Source organism: Polypterus senegalus, chromosome 7 (genome assembly GCF_016835505.1).
Source record: "Polypterus senegalus isolate Bchr_013 chromosome 7, ASM1683550v1, whole genome shotgun sequence".
NCBI classification, from domain to species: domain Eukaryota; kingdom Metazoa; phylum Chordata; class Cladistia; order Polypteriformes; family Polypteridae; genus Polypterus; species Polypterus senegalus.
In genome coordinates, this window is record NC_053160.1 from 11,363,370 (window position 1) to 11,376,940 (window position 13,571).

Genomic DNA, 13,571 nt, shown 5'->3' on the forward strand with positions numbered 1-13,571 from the left:
TGTTCCTCCCTTGTGCCCTTAAAAAATTGTATGGTATTTATTTATGCTAAATTATCTATGTGTCTCCTTGTATTGGGATCTTGAGGTGGTTTGTCGCAGCAATGTGCTGTATCAGTGTATGTGCCTGTGTTATTGTATGCATCAACAGTCCTTCTAAAATCATGACCCACTGGTATTTCTCAAATCTATTACCCACCGTACTGTATGGAGCCTTACGGATCTAAATAAATAAAGGCTCTTTCTGAAGCCTTCATGTGGAGGGCTCTTTTGGGAACCAAAAATGTTTCCTCTGTGGCTGAGGTTCCCAAACTCGGTTCCGAGGACCCACTGTGCCTGCAGGTTTTTGTTCCAACCAAATTCACAATTAGTGATAATAACGGATCTCATTTGTTTAGATGGTCTTTATTTCCTTCTCTTATTCTACCTTTAGAAAAGCACAGCAGTATATGATTTTTACATTTATAAGACTAGGGGGCTTTGCCCCCCTGCTCGCTTCGCTCACCAACCCCCTAGCTAGTGCTACGCATTAGCCTCTTTATGGTTCTGCCGATTACGTATGGGGACGTGAATATACAATTTAAACAGATTTTAATTTTCATGTGACGTATGACTGCCCATGATTGCATTTCATTTCTTTCTCTCTATTAAATATAATGACTTTTTCAAATGTTTGGCTCTGAGATTTGTTAGTTGTCTTTGCAAAAGCTATTCTAATGGGAAACTGTAAAAACTTTTTAATACGAATGGCATATCAAGATCTACTTTGGTGTCTGATGTTATCCCCTGAAGATGTTTCTTAGATACACTCACCTAAAGGATTATTAGGACCACCATACTAATACGGTCTTTGACCCCCTTTCGCCTTCAGAACTGCCTTAATTCTACGTGGCATTGATTCAACAAGGTGCTGAAAGCATTCTTTACAAATGTTGGCCCATATTGATAGGATAGCATCTTGCAGTTGATGGAGATTTGTGGGATGCACATCCAGGGCACGAAGCTCCCGTTCCAGCACATCCCAAAGATGCTCTATTGGGTTGAGATCTGGTGACTGTGGGGGCCATTTTAGTACAGTGAACTCATTGTCATGTTCAAGAAACCAATTTGAAATGATTCGAGCTTTGTGACATGGTGCATTATCCTGCTGGAAGTAGCCATCAGAGGATGGGTACATGGTGGTCATGAAGGGATGGACATGGTCAGAAACAATGCTCAGGTAGCCCGTGGCATTTAAACGATGCCCAATTGGCACTAAAGGGCCTAAAGTGTGCCAAGAAAACATCCCCCACACCATTACACCACCACCACCAGCCTGCACAGTGGGAACAAGGCATTATGGATCCATGTTCTCATTCTCTTTACGCCAAATTCTGACTCGACCATTTGAGTGTCTCAACAGAAATCGAGACTCATCAGACCAGGCAACATTTTTCCAGTCTTCAACTGTCCAATTTTGGTGAGCTCGTGCAAATTGTAGCCTCTTTTTCCTATTTGTAGTGGAGATGAGTGGTACCCGGTGGGGTCTTCTGCTGTTGTGGCCCATCCGCCTCAAGGTTCTGCGTGTTGTGGCTTCACAAATGCTTTGCTGCATACCTCGGTTGTAACGAGTGGTTATTTCAGTCAAAGTTGCTCTTCTATCAGCTTGAATCAGTCGGCCCATTCTCCTCTGACCTCTAGCATCAACAAGGCATTTTCACCCACAGGACTGCCGCATACTGGATGTTTTTCCCTTTTCACACCATTCTTTGTAAACCCTAGAAATGGTTGTGTGTGAAAATCCCAGTAACTGAGCAGATTGTGAAATACTCAGACCGGCCCGTCTGGCACCAACAACCATGCCACGCTCCAAATTGTTTAAATCCCCTTTCTTTCCCATTCTGACATTCAGTTTGAAGTTCAGGAGATTGTCTTGACCAGGACCACACCCCTAAATGCATGTGATTGGTTGATTAGATAATTACATTAATGAGAAATTGAACAGGTGTTCCTGATAATCCTTTAGGTGAGTGTACATCCTTCTTTCTACATTAATTTGTGCGGAGGAAGACCAGACAATATTAATGGTTGTAGATATTGTTCATGATTTTGAAAATTGATGTTTTCATCTTCCGCACCATCACCACCAACTGTTTCAGTATAGTCTATTGATACTCATTTAACCAATTTATCGTGTAACCGATCGACAATTTTGGCGGAAATTCATTTGACTTCCTCGTTTCTCAGTGCTAGGATTGCCATATACTGGTTTCTTCTGTTGATAACCCTTCGTGATGTACGTCTTCTTTACTTGGGAACTTAAAGTGAGGAAAACGTTAAAATTTATAAGAGCTGAGAGCGCAATAAGTGTGTCTGACAAAAGCATTCACACCAATGAGAGGTGAGAGGACTGTGGTCTTGTTTGAAAATAATTGTAAGTAGGACGTGACTAGGGCTGCAACTAATGATTATTTTGGTAGTCGACTAATCGTTCAATTTTTTTCCGATTAGTTACGATTATTTCATGCCGGACTATTTTGATGCCTGCACATCCTGTTCTGGGCTCCAGTGCATGTCTTACCTCATCTGCTCACATATGTCCACCTGTGAATGTCACCCTGCTGTCTCTGCATTAACACGATTAAAAATAAAAAGTAATCAAATCAAAAAAACAACCAGTGAAATATGAATTTGAAAATAATCAATGTTTTTTATTAGTGTGATCAGCCATCCATCCATCCATTTTCCAACCCGCTGAATCCAACAACAGGGTCACGGGGTTCTGCTGGAGCCAATCCCAGCCAACACAGGGCACAAGGCAGGAACCAATCCTGGGCAGGGTGCCAACCCACCGCAGGACACACACAAACACATCCACACACCAAGCACACACTAGGGCCAATTTAGAATCGCCAATCCACCTAACCTGCATGTCTTTGGACTGTGGGAGGAAACCGGAGTACCCGGAGGAAACCCACGCAGACACGGGGAGAACATGCAAACTCCACACAGGGAGGACCCGGGAAGAATTCCACGCATGCGAAGACCACCTTCCAGTTTAGTACATTGTTGTTACTCACGAATGTCAATAATGTGCCGGAATAACGAAAGGGGTGGTGGACAGTGTTACGCTGGTTAGCTCCTGAGGCCTGGTTAGAGAATGAGATTGCTGAAGATAAAAGGTACGTGCCTACGTAACATATGAATGAAAGAAAGACAGTGGGTAAAATGAATGACAACGTAACAGCACGTTCCGAAAATTATTATTGTAACGTTGTAGCCGGCGAGTGCTGTGCATCTCACAGTTGTACCATGTCTTGCTCACATGTCAGTGAAGCGATCTCTATTTATGCTTTAAAGAGCCTGGATACCTATGTGTCCCCCTTTTATAACCATTGCTCCGTGTATATTGCCTTACTCTTTGGATTGCCACAAAGCAACCTGCGAGATTAGAGAAAGGTTGAGAAGACATCGTGAGAGGAAACGATAGCATCGTGAAAACGAGACGGACTGTGAACGGACAGAAGCAGAAATGCTCCTACACCAACACATAATTACTATTCGGACAGTGATTCTGAGTAGGCCGTTCCTGTCGAATCAATATCCAAGGGTTTTCTTTTGTAATTTTGTTTCCCTTATAAAAAATCATAATGCTGTGCAACAAAGGGCCCAGTTCACGACTGGCAGCCGTGTTTAAACAGGGAGCCCTTCACAGACAACTTTAACACGCGCAACGCAGTTGGCCGCACATGGCTAGTATACTAATAAAGCAATAATTTTTTTTAATTTGGCTTAGTTTTAGTCAACTTGTTACAATTCAGAACCCTATTTCAGTTTTTTAAAATACTGCATTTAGTTTTTAATTCCTGCCTATTTTCTTAGCCATCACTTAATAGTGAGCTGCAAATGACAAAGGCTCTCCAGCTAACGTGTGCATGCATTATGAAGTATCTGTGGTAATAAAAGGTTTTGAAATAAATGAGAGAGAAGGGAAAGACCAATATATACAAATCTGTCCCACGTCAGGAAACATACGGATAGCGTTCTCAGAAAAAAAAAAAAAAGATTTTTAAGTGACACAATTTTATTTAAAAATGCACAAAAAAGTAAAAAAAAAATATTTTTTTTCTTGTACTAAGATTTTGAAAAAAATGAAAAATGAAATGGTAGGGCGCCCATATAAGAATAAATGTAATTGAATTAAATTGCATTGATTCGTTCAAGTGAAATTTCTAACCAGCTATGGAAAGGAAAATGACCCATCATATAAAAATTGATTAAAGTATGTGGGATGATGGTTATAATTGGAGACGTTTTCATATTGTAAGAGTTATTTTTTTGAATCATTTGAGGAATCTATGCACGCTAACCACTTGACTAACACTGTTAATTCATATATGTGTGTGTTTGCTAAAAGCATTATCTCTATATATAAAAAACCCAACACCTGTCCGTATGTCTGTCTGTTTTTCACGAGAGAACTACTTAACGGATTTAAATCGGGTTCTTTTCTAGAATTTGCTTGAACATTCTGGTTAATTTTGCAACTTCTCTCATTTCATTATGTATCAGAGTTCGCTTGCGGCAACGATTTTTTTGCACGAATCTGAGTGAGACGCAGTGGGCAGATGGAAGTGGGACGGGGCCCTCCTCACTCACGTGCCAGCCTCGGGGTGTATCTTACATCCGTTTAGCTAACGAACAAGAGAACTACTTCACGGATTTAGATTGGCCTTTTTTCTAGAATTTGCTTGAACATACCGGTTGATTTTGCAACTTCTCTCATTGCACTAAGAATCATAGTTCACTTGCAGAAGCGATATACTCATGCTATTCTGAGACAGAGGCTGTGGGGCGAGGGAAGAGTGACGTCAAGAGTAGAGAGCTGGCCGGGCCCTCCTCACTGTCCTGTTTCACTAATATGCAGGAGGAACTGCAGGGGACGGCTAGCATATATATATATATATATATATATATATATATATATATACTGCTCAAAAGAATTAAAGGAACACTTTTAATCAGAGTATAGCATAAAGTCAATGAAACTTATGGGATATTAATCTGGTCAGTTAAGTAGCAGAGGGGTTGTTAATCAGTTTCAGCTGCTGTGGTGTTAATGAAATTAACAACAGATGCACTAGAGGGGCAACAATGAGATGACCCCCAAAACAGGAATGGTTTAACAGGTGGAGGCCACTGACATTTTTCCCTCCTCATCTTTTCTGACTGTTTCTTCACTAGTTTTGCATTTGGCTACAGTCAGTGTCACTACTGGTAGCATGAGGCGATACCTGGACCCTACAGAGGTTGCACAGGTAGTCCAACTTCTCCAGGATGGCACATCAATACGTGTCATTGCCAGAAGGTTTGCTGTGTCTCCCTGCACAGTCTCAAGGGCATGGAGGAGATTCTAGGAGACAAGCAGTTACTCTAGGAGAGCTGGAGAGGGCCATAGAAGGTCCATAACCCATCAGCAGGACCAGTATCTGCTCCTTTGGGCAAGGAGGAACAGGATGAGCACTGCCAGAGCCCTACAAAATGACCTCCAGCAGGCCACTGGTGTGAATGTCTCTGACCAAACAATCAGAAACAGACTTCATGAGGGTTGCCTGAGGGCCCAAATGTCTACTGCGCCTGTGCTCACTGCACAGCACCGGGAGCTCAATTGGCATTTGCCATAGAATACCAGAATTGGCAGGTCCACCACTGGCATCCTGTGCTTTTCACAGATGAGAGCAGGTTCACCCTGAGTATATGTGAAAGACGTGAAAGGGTCAGGAGAAGCCGTGGAGAATATTATGCTGCCTGTAACATCGTTTAGCATGACTGGTTTGGTGGTGGGTCAGTGATGATCTTGGAGGCATATCCATGGAGCGACTCACAGACCTCTACAGGCTAGACAACGGCATCTTGACTGCCATTAGGTATCAGGATGAAATCCTTGGACCCATTGTCAGACCCTACGCTGGTGCAGTAGGTCCTGGTTTCCTCCTAATGCACGACAATGCCCGGCCTCATGTGGCAAGAGTATGCAGGCAGTACCTGGAGGATGAAGGAATTGAAACAATTGAATGGCCTTCACGATCCCCTGACTTAAACCCAATAGAACATCTGTGGGACATTATGTTTCCGTCCATTAGTCGCCGCCAGGTTGCTCCTCAGACTGTACAACAGCTCAGGGATGCCCTCATACAGATCTGGGAGGAAATGCCACAAGACACCATCCGTCGTCTCATTAGGAGCATGCCCGCGTTGTCAAGCATGCATACAAGCTCGTGGGGCCACACAAGATACTGAAAAGCATTTTGAGTAGCAGAAATTAAGTTTTTGAAAAATGGACTAGCCTGCCACATCTTCATTTCACTCTGATTTTAGGGTGTCTACACAATTGAGCCCTCTGTAGGCAGAAAACTTTTATTTCCATTAAAAGACTTGGCATCCTTTTGTTCCTAAGACATTGCCCTGTCGTTATTTGTATAGATATCCAACTTCATATTGAGATCTGATGTATCTAATGTGTTTCTTTAAAGTGTTCCTTTAATTTATGTGAGCATATATATATATATATATATATATATATATATATATATATATATATATATATATATATATATATATAGTGGTGTGAAAAAGTATTTTCCCCCTTCCTGATTTCTTATTCTTTTGCATGTTTGTCACACAAAATGTTTCTGATCATCAAACACATTTAACCATTAGTCAAATATAACACAAGTAAACACAAAATGCAGTTTTTAAATGATGGTTTTTATTATTTAGGGAGAAAAAAAAATCCAAACCTACAAAGCCCTGTGTGAAAAAGTAATTGCCCCCTGAACCTAATAACTGGTTGGGCCACCCTTAGCAGCAATAACTGCAATCAAGCGTTTGCGATAACTTGCAGTGAGTCTTTTACAGCTCTGGAGGAATTTTGGCCCACTCATCTTTGTAGAATTGTTGTAATTCAGCTTTATTTGAGGGTTTTCTAGCATGAACCGCCTTTTTAAGGTCATGCCATAGCATCTCAATTGGATTCAGGTCAGGACTTTGACTAGGCCACTCCAAAGTCTTCATTTTGTTTTTCTTCAGCCATTCAGAGGTGGATTTGCTGCTGTGTTTTGGGTCATTGTCCTGTTGCAGCACCCAAGATCGCTTCAGCTTGAGTTGACAAACAGATGGCCGGACATTCTCCTTCAGGATTTTTGGTAGACAGTAAATTCATGGTTCCATCTATCACAGCAAGCCTTCCAGGTCCTGAAGTAGCAAAACAACCCCAGACCATCACACTACCACCACCATATTTTACTGTTGGTATGATGTTCTTTTCTGAAATGCTGTGTTCCTTTTACGCCAGATGTAACGGGACATTTGCCTTCCAAAAGTTCAACTTTTGTCTCATCAGTCCACAAGGTATTTTCCCAAAAGTCTTGGCAATCATTGAGATGTTTCTTAGCAAAATTGAGACGAGCCCTAATGTTCTTTTGCTTAACAGTGGTTTGCATCTTGGAAATCTGCCATGCAGGCCGTTTTGCCCAGTCTCTTTCTTATGGTGGAGTCGTGAACACTGACCTTAATTGAGGCAAGTGAGGCCTGCAGTTCTTTAGACGTTGTCCTGGGGTCTTTTGTGACCTCTCGGATGAGTCGCCTCTGTGCTCTTGGGGTAATTTTGGTCGGCCGGCCACTCCTGGGAAGGTTCACCACTGTTCCATGTTTTTGCCATTTGTGGATAATGGCTCTCACTGTGGTTCGCTGGAGTCCCAAAGCTTTAGAAATGGCTTTATAACCTTCACCAGACTGATAGATCTCAATTACTTCTGTTCTCATTTGTTCCTGAATTTCTTTGGATCTTGGCATGATGTCTAGCTTTTGAGGTGCTTTTGGTCTACTTCTCTGTGTCAGGCAGCTCCTATTTAAGTGATTTCTTGATTGAAACAGGCAGGTGTGGCAGTAATCAGGCCTGGGGTGGCTACGGAAATTGAACTCAGGTGTGATACACCACAGTTAGGTGATTTTTGAACAAGGGGGCAATTACTTTTTCACACAGGGCCATGTAGGTTTGGATTTTTTTTTCTCCCTAAATAATAAAACCATCATTTAAAACTGCATTTTGTGTTTACTTGTGTTATATTTGACTAATGGTTAAATGTGTTTGATGATCAGAAACATTTTGTGTGACAAACATGCAAAAGAATAAGAAATCAGGAAGGGGGCAAATAGTTTTTCACACCACTGTATATATATATATATATATTGTGACAGATTAGGGTTATTGCTCGCACCCTTGTACCCTCAGACCACACGTCAGACACCAGATAAAGTCCAATTATTATTTATTATAATAATAATGTGCACAAAGCACGCTCCTCTCCACAATTCTCAATAAACAATCACAAATAACCAATCCTCCACTCCCAGACGCTTAGCCACCCTGCCTCCCAACTCAGCTCGTTGTCTGGGAGTTCCCATAGTCCTTTTATACTCCCTGACCCGGAGGTGTTTCTGCCCAACAGTCCACAAGTCCTTATTCCTTCCGGGTCAGGGTAAATAGTCCTTTTCTTCAACCCGGATTCCGTCGCTCTTCCTATGACGAACCTCCGGGTCACAGGGCACGAAGAAGCCCTCGGTCCTCCCTGCAGCTCCCTCCTGTGGCCCCCACGGCATCCAGCAGGGCTTTGCATAAAACTCCATTGTCCATGATGCCCTGCTGGTCTTCTGGGGACCTCCACGCTGCAAGGAGGGCTCCACCTGGCGGCTTGGGGGTATTGGCCGGGATAAATGGCCGGTCATCCTTCACAGTATTCCCCCCCCAGTGACAAATTATTATTCGGAGCGGCCTGCCCCGAGAGGGAAGTCTTCTTCCAAGAGGACGTCCTGGTTGAGCCTTGATTAATATGAACATCTTGGTCACTGGAGAACCTAGGGGGAATATTATTCCAAATCGACATCTTGTCCCCCTCTCTCCAAGGACAGTTCCGCCAAATATGGCCCAACCTTCGGCACCCGTAACACTGCCTCTGTCCTCCTAGTATTCTCCCCCTATGAGACTGAAAACAATAAGGAAATGTTAGGTCCGCCCCTTTTGCTGGGAGAGAAACCCCTGCCGCCTCTAACGGTGCTTTCTCTATTTCTGTCTCTTTTTCTTTCTTGTCAGGAGACTGCGGTTTAATCTTAGAGCCCTCCTGTTTAATCTGGGGCTTATATACAGTCTGGGTCTCTCTATTACAAGAAGAGAGCCCCTTTACTGTCTGCACCCCTCTTGATTTACAAATTACCGGTGGCGGCGTCTTAAGGGCCATCTCGCTCCGGCAATCAGCACTGTCTAGCTGCCCCGGATCGATTAGCCCTTCCGCTGACCACTCGGTTAACGATCGCCTCTCTTGTAGGGTACGCCGTGTATTGGCACCCGCTACTTATTAAACGCGGGCCCGGATCACACCGTGTCCCTCTATTATGTACGATACGGGTCTCGCCTACCTGTATCGCCGCATCATTCATTACGGGAGGCTCCCCACCAAATCGCCGCACGTAGTCCCTCAGCTTCTCCAACGGCGCTTTGGCTACTGCTCCCAATTCCCCGACGATCTTCTCAATGGTCGTCAGGACCTGTAAACAACTCTTTACGGGCTCGATCAAGAGCTCGAGTTCCCGCAAGTCAATATTATTTATTTCGACCGGCATAAGACTTACTTCCTTGTCTGTCTTCTCTGCCGGCCGGGAGCCAATGAGCACGCCCGCTTCAGGCACGTGCTCTAACGGGTCTCGCAGAGGCTTCTGGGACTTGGAGTTCTCTAAGGCAGCGGTCGAGGATCGGGTCGCTTCTTTCAGCGGACTGAGGTCTGTCTTAATTACTTTTACGACATCCCGAACAGCCATTTCCTGACCCTCCTTACCTTTTAGATTTGTGAGCGGTGCTCCGCTCGCCTCCCCTTTCCCCTTCGGAAGAATCAAGTCCGTCTTTTCTTGGGCGAAGCCACAAACAGCTGGACACTCAGTTATCGGGTTTTGGCGATGCTGTGGTGATTCCTGATTCCGTAGTCTTCTCGGGGTTCGTTACCCACAGAAATATTTTATTCAGGTCCTCTGCAAACGACGCTAGAGTATCCTGCCGACTACGCCAATTGTGACAGATTAGGGTTATTGCTCTCACCCTTGTACCCTCAGACCACACGTCAGACACCAGATAAAATCCAATTATTATTTATTATAATAATAATGTGCACAAAGCACGCTCCTCTCCACAATTCTCAATAAACAATCACAAATAACCAATCCTCCACTCCCAGATGCTTAGCCACCCTGCCTCCCAACTCAGCTCGTTGTCTGGGAGTTCCCATAGTCCTTTTATACTCCCTGACCCGGAGGTGTTTCTGCCCAACAGTCCACAAGTCCTTATTCCTTCCGGGTCAGGGTAAATAGTCCTTTTCTTCAACCCGGAAGTCCGTCGCTCTTCCTATGACGAACCTCCGAGTCACATGGCATGAAGAAGCCCTCGGTCCTCCCTGCAGCTCCCTCCTGTGGCCCCCACGGCATCCAGCAGGGCTTTGCATAAAAACTCCATTGTCCATGATGCCCTGCTGGTCTTCTGGGGACCTCCACGCTGCAAGGAGGGCTCCACCTGGCGGCTTGGGGTATTGGCCGGGATAAATGGCTGGCCATCCTTCACAATATATATATATATATCCTTTATATATAATACGCTACCATGGTTGTTTGTTTGTCTGTCCAGGATTTTAAATCAGAAAAGTGGAGCTGCTCAGGAAGCAGCAAACGCATCAACCTCTGAGCAAACGAATGATAAACAGACAGAGAAAGAGGAGGAAAACTAGGAATGCTCAAGTCAAGTGTGTTCACTGCACATTATCGTGTGTGCAGTGCGCCGTTACTGGTATATATATATATATATATATATATATATATATATAAGTGTAAAACTTATAATATAAGGAAATGAGAAATTTAAATTTGATGTCATTAGCATTACAGATCCCGGGTCAAAACTGATGAAATACTGCGGTGTCACTGGAGATCAGCATGCATGTAAAGTTTGAAGGAAAAGTTAAATAAAAGTAGGTAAAAAATTGATTGCAAAATTTGACCTAGACAAACAAGAGAGGGCAAATTGAATAAAATCATGTAATAATAATAATAATAATAATAATAATAATAATAATAATAATAATGAAAAATCTACAGTGAGATAAAGAATGAAAGCAGCAACAAGCCCTAGAATTAAATACCAAGTTTCATGATCTGCTAGATCTGGCTTCTTATTACCAAACTGGTCAGACTGAAAACTTGCACTCACTGTGGACTTCCAGGATTGGACTGGAATACCCCTGTTCTGGAACCTTCTCAATCCATTTCAGGGTTTACAGGGTCAAAGGCTCTCTCACCAGAACTGAGCAAAAGGCTGAAAACAGGCATGGAGAGGCTAGTCCATCACAGGGATCACTCATACTCACACACACACACATACAGTACATACACACACACACACACACACACACACACAGAATTTGCAATTAATATTACATAATTAAAAAAAAAAAAACATTGTAATTTGTTTTTTATTGAGCATGTCATATATGAAATAAAACTTGTATAGCTATTCATTCATTTTCCACCGCTTATCTGAAATCGGGTCACAGGGGCAACAGTCCTAGCAATGAGACCCATGCGTCACTTTCCTCAGCCACGATCCTAATAATTGATATAATCCTCCCAGTGATCCCTGGGTATTCCCTGTGGTCTCCTTCCAGATGGTCGTCCCTGTAAGACCTCCATAGGGAGGCGTCAAGGAGGCAATCGTATCAGATGCCCAGACCACCTCAAGTGGCTCCTCTCGATTCAGAGAGTCAATGGCTCTGCTCTCAACCTCTCCTGGATGTCTGCTCTTCTCACCCTGTCTGTAAGGGGGAGCCCAGCCACCATGCACACAAATTGCATTTTTTCTCATAAAAAAACATGTAATAAGTGTTGCATTTTTATGACTTGAAAATTTACATTTTTATTAAATCTCATCTTTCTACTATAAAATAAGCAAAGCACTAAATGTACAAGTCAGAAGTGTAAAAAGTATAATAATGATAGCAATAATAATAATAATAAATTTGAAATGAATAATAAAATAATAATTGTAATAATGATAATAATAATTTAAAATAATAATAATATTGTATATACTGTCAAAAACATGCAAAACACTAAAAGTACAAGTCAGAAGTGTGAAAAGTATAATAACGATGCCAATAATAATAATAATAATAATAATAATATGAAATGAATAATAATAATAATAATTGTAATCATAATAATAATAATGCTAATACCGTATATACTGTCAAAAAATGTGCAAAACACTAAAAGTACAGAGTCAAAAGTGTAAAAAGTATAATAAAGATACCAATAATAAAAATAATAATAATATAAAATGAATAATAATAATAATTGTAATTTATAATAAGGGCGGCATGGTGGCGCAGTGGTAGTGCTGCTGCCTCGCAGTTAGGAGACCGGTTCGCTTCCGGTCCTCCCTGCGTGGAGTTTGCATGTTCTCCCGTGTCTCGTGGGTTTCCTCCGGCGCCGGTTTCCTCCCACAATCCAAAGACATGCAGGTTAGGTGGATTGGCGATTCTAAATTGGCCCTAGTGTGTGCTTGGTGTGTGGGTGTGTGTCCTGCGGTGGGTTGGCACCCTGCCCAGGATTGGTTCCTGCCTTGTGCCCTGTGTTGGCTGGGATTGGCTCCAGCAGACCCCGTGACCCTGTATTCGGATTCAGCGGGTTAGAAAATGGATGGATGGATGGTAATTTATAATAATAATAATAATAATAATAATAATAATGTTAATACCATACTGTATATACTGTCAAAAATGTGCAAAACACTAAAAATATAGAGTCAAAAGTGTAAAAAGTATAATAAAGATACCAATAATAAAAAAATAATAATAATAATATGAAATTAAAAGTCAGAAGTGTAAAAAGTACAATAATGATACTAATAATACTATGAAATGAATAATAATAATAATAATAATGATACCATATATACTGTTAAAAATGTTCAAAACACTAAATGTACAGTCAGAAGTGTAAAATGTATAATAACAATAATAATAATAATAATGTTTGAACACTGAACTGCTCTAGTGTACGGTCATTTAGCCAACACTCTTCAGCGTAACGATTCGTCTCAACAGCAATTCTTTCACCACATCATCATCAACAAATAACTTCAGGTAAATCAGCGGATCTTGGCTGTCAACGTTCACTTTTGTTCCTGGCTCACCCACATAATCCAAGCGAGGTGGTGCTGGTTTATTTGAAGCAGGGTCAAAAGAAATCCAAATGTGAGCGTCACTTTCGAATCCATCAGAATCACTTTTGGTTTCACTCTCTGTTTCAATATCGCTGCCTGATAACAGATTCACTTCGTCCTCACTATCACTGCGGGTATCTCCATCAAGAGGGAGCAACATCTGGGCTGCTGAAAAACGTCTTTTTACCAGATGCCATTATGTTCTTACCATTGCCATTTTAATGCATGGGCCTAAAGTTTACGTAAGACACACCTACACCGATGACTGGGTAACGCT

At 42.2% G+C, this 13,571-nt stretch overlaps 1 protein-coding gene across 1 annotated transcript in view; it reads left to right on the forward strand.

The window, feature by feature from the left end:
* dnah6 (dynein, axonemal, heavy chain 6) overlaps window positions 1-13,571 on the forward strand; it is a 433,707-nt gene that overhangs the window by 863 nt on the left and 419,273 nt on the right. The gene's annotated exons all lie outside the window — the stretch shown is intronic.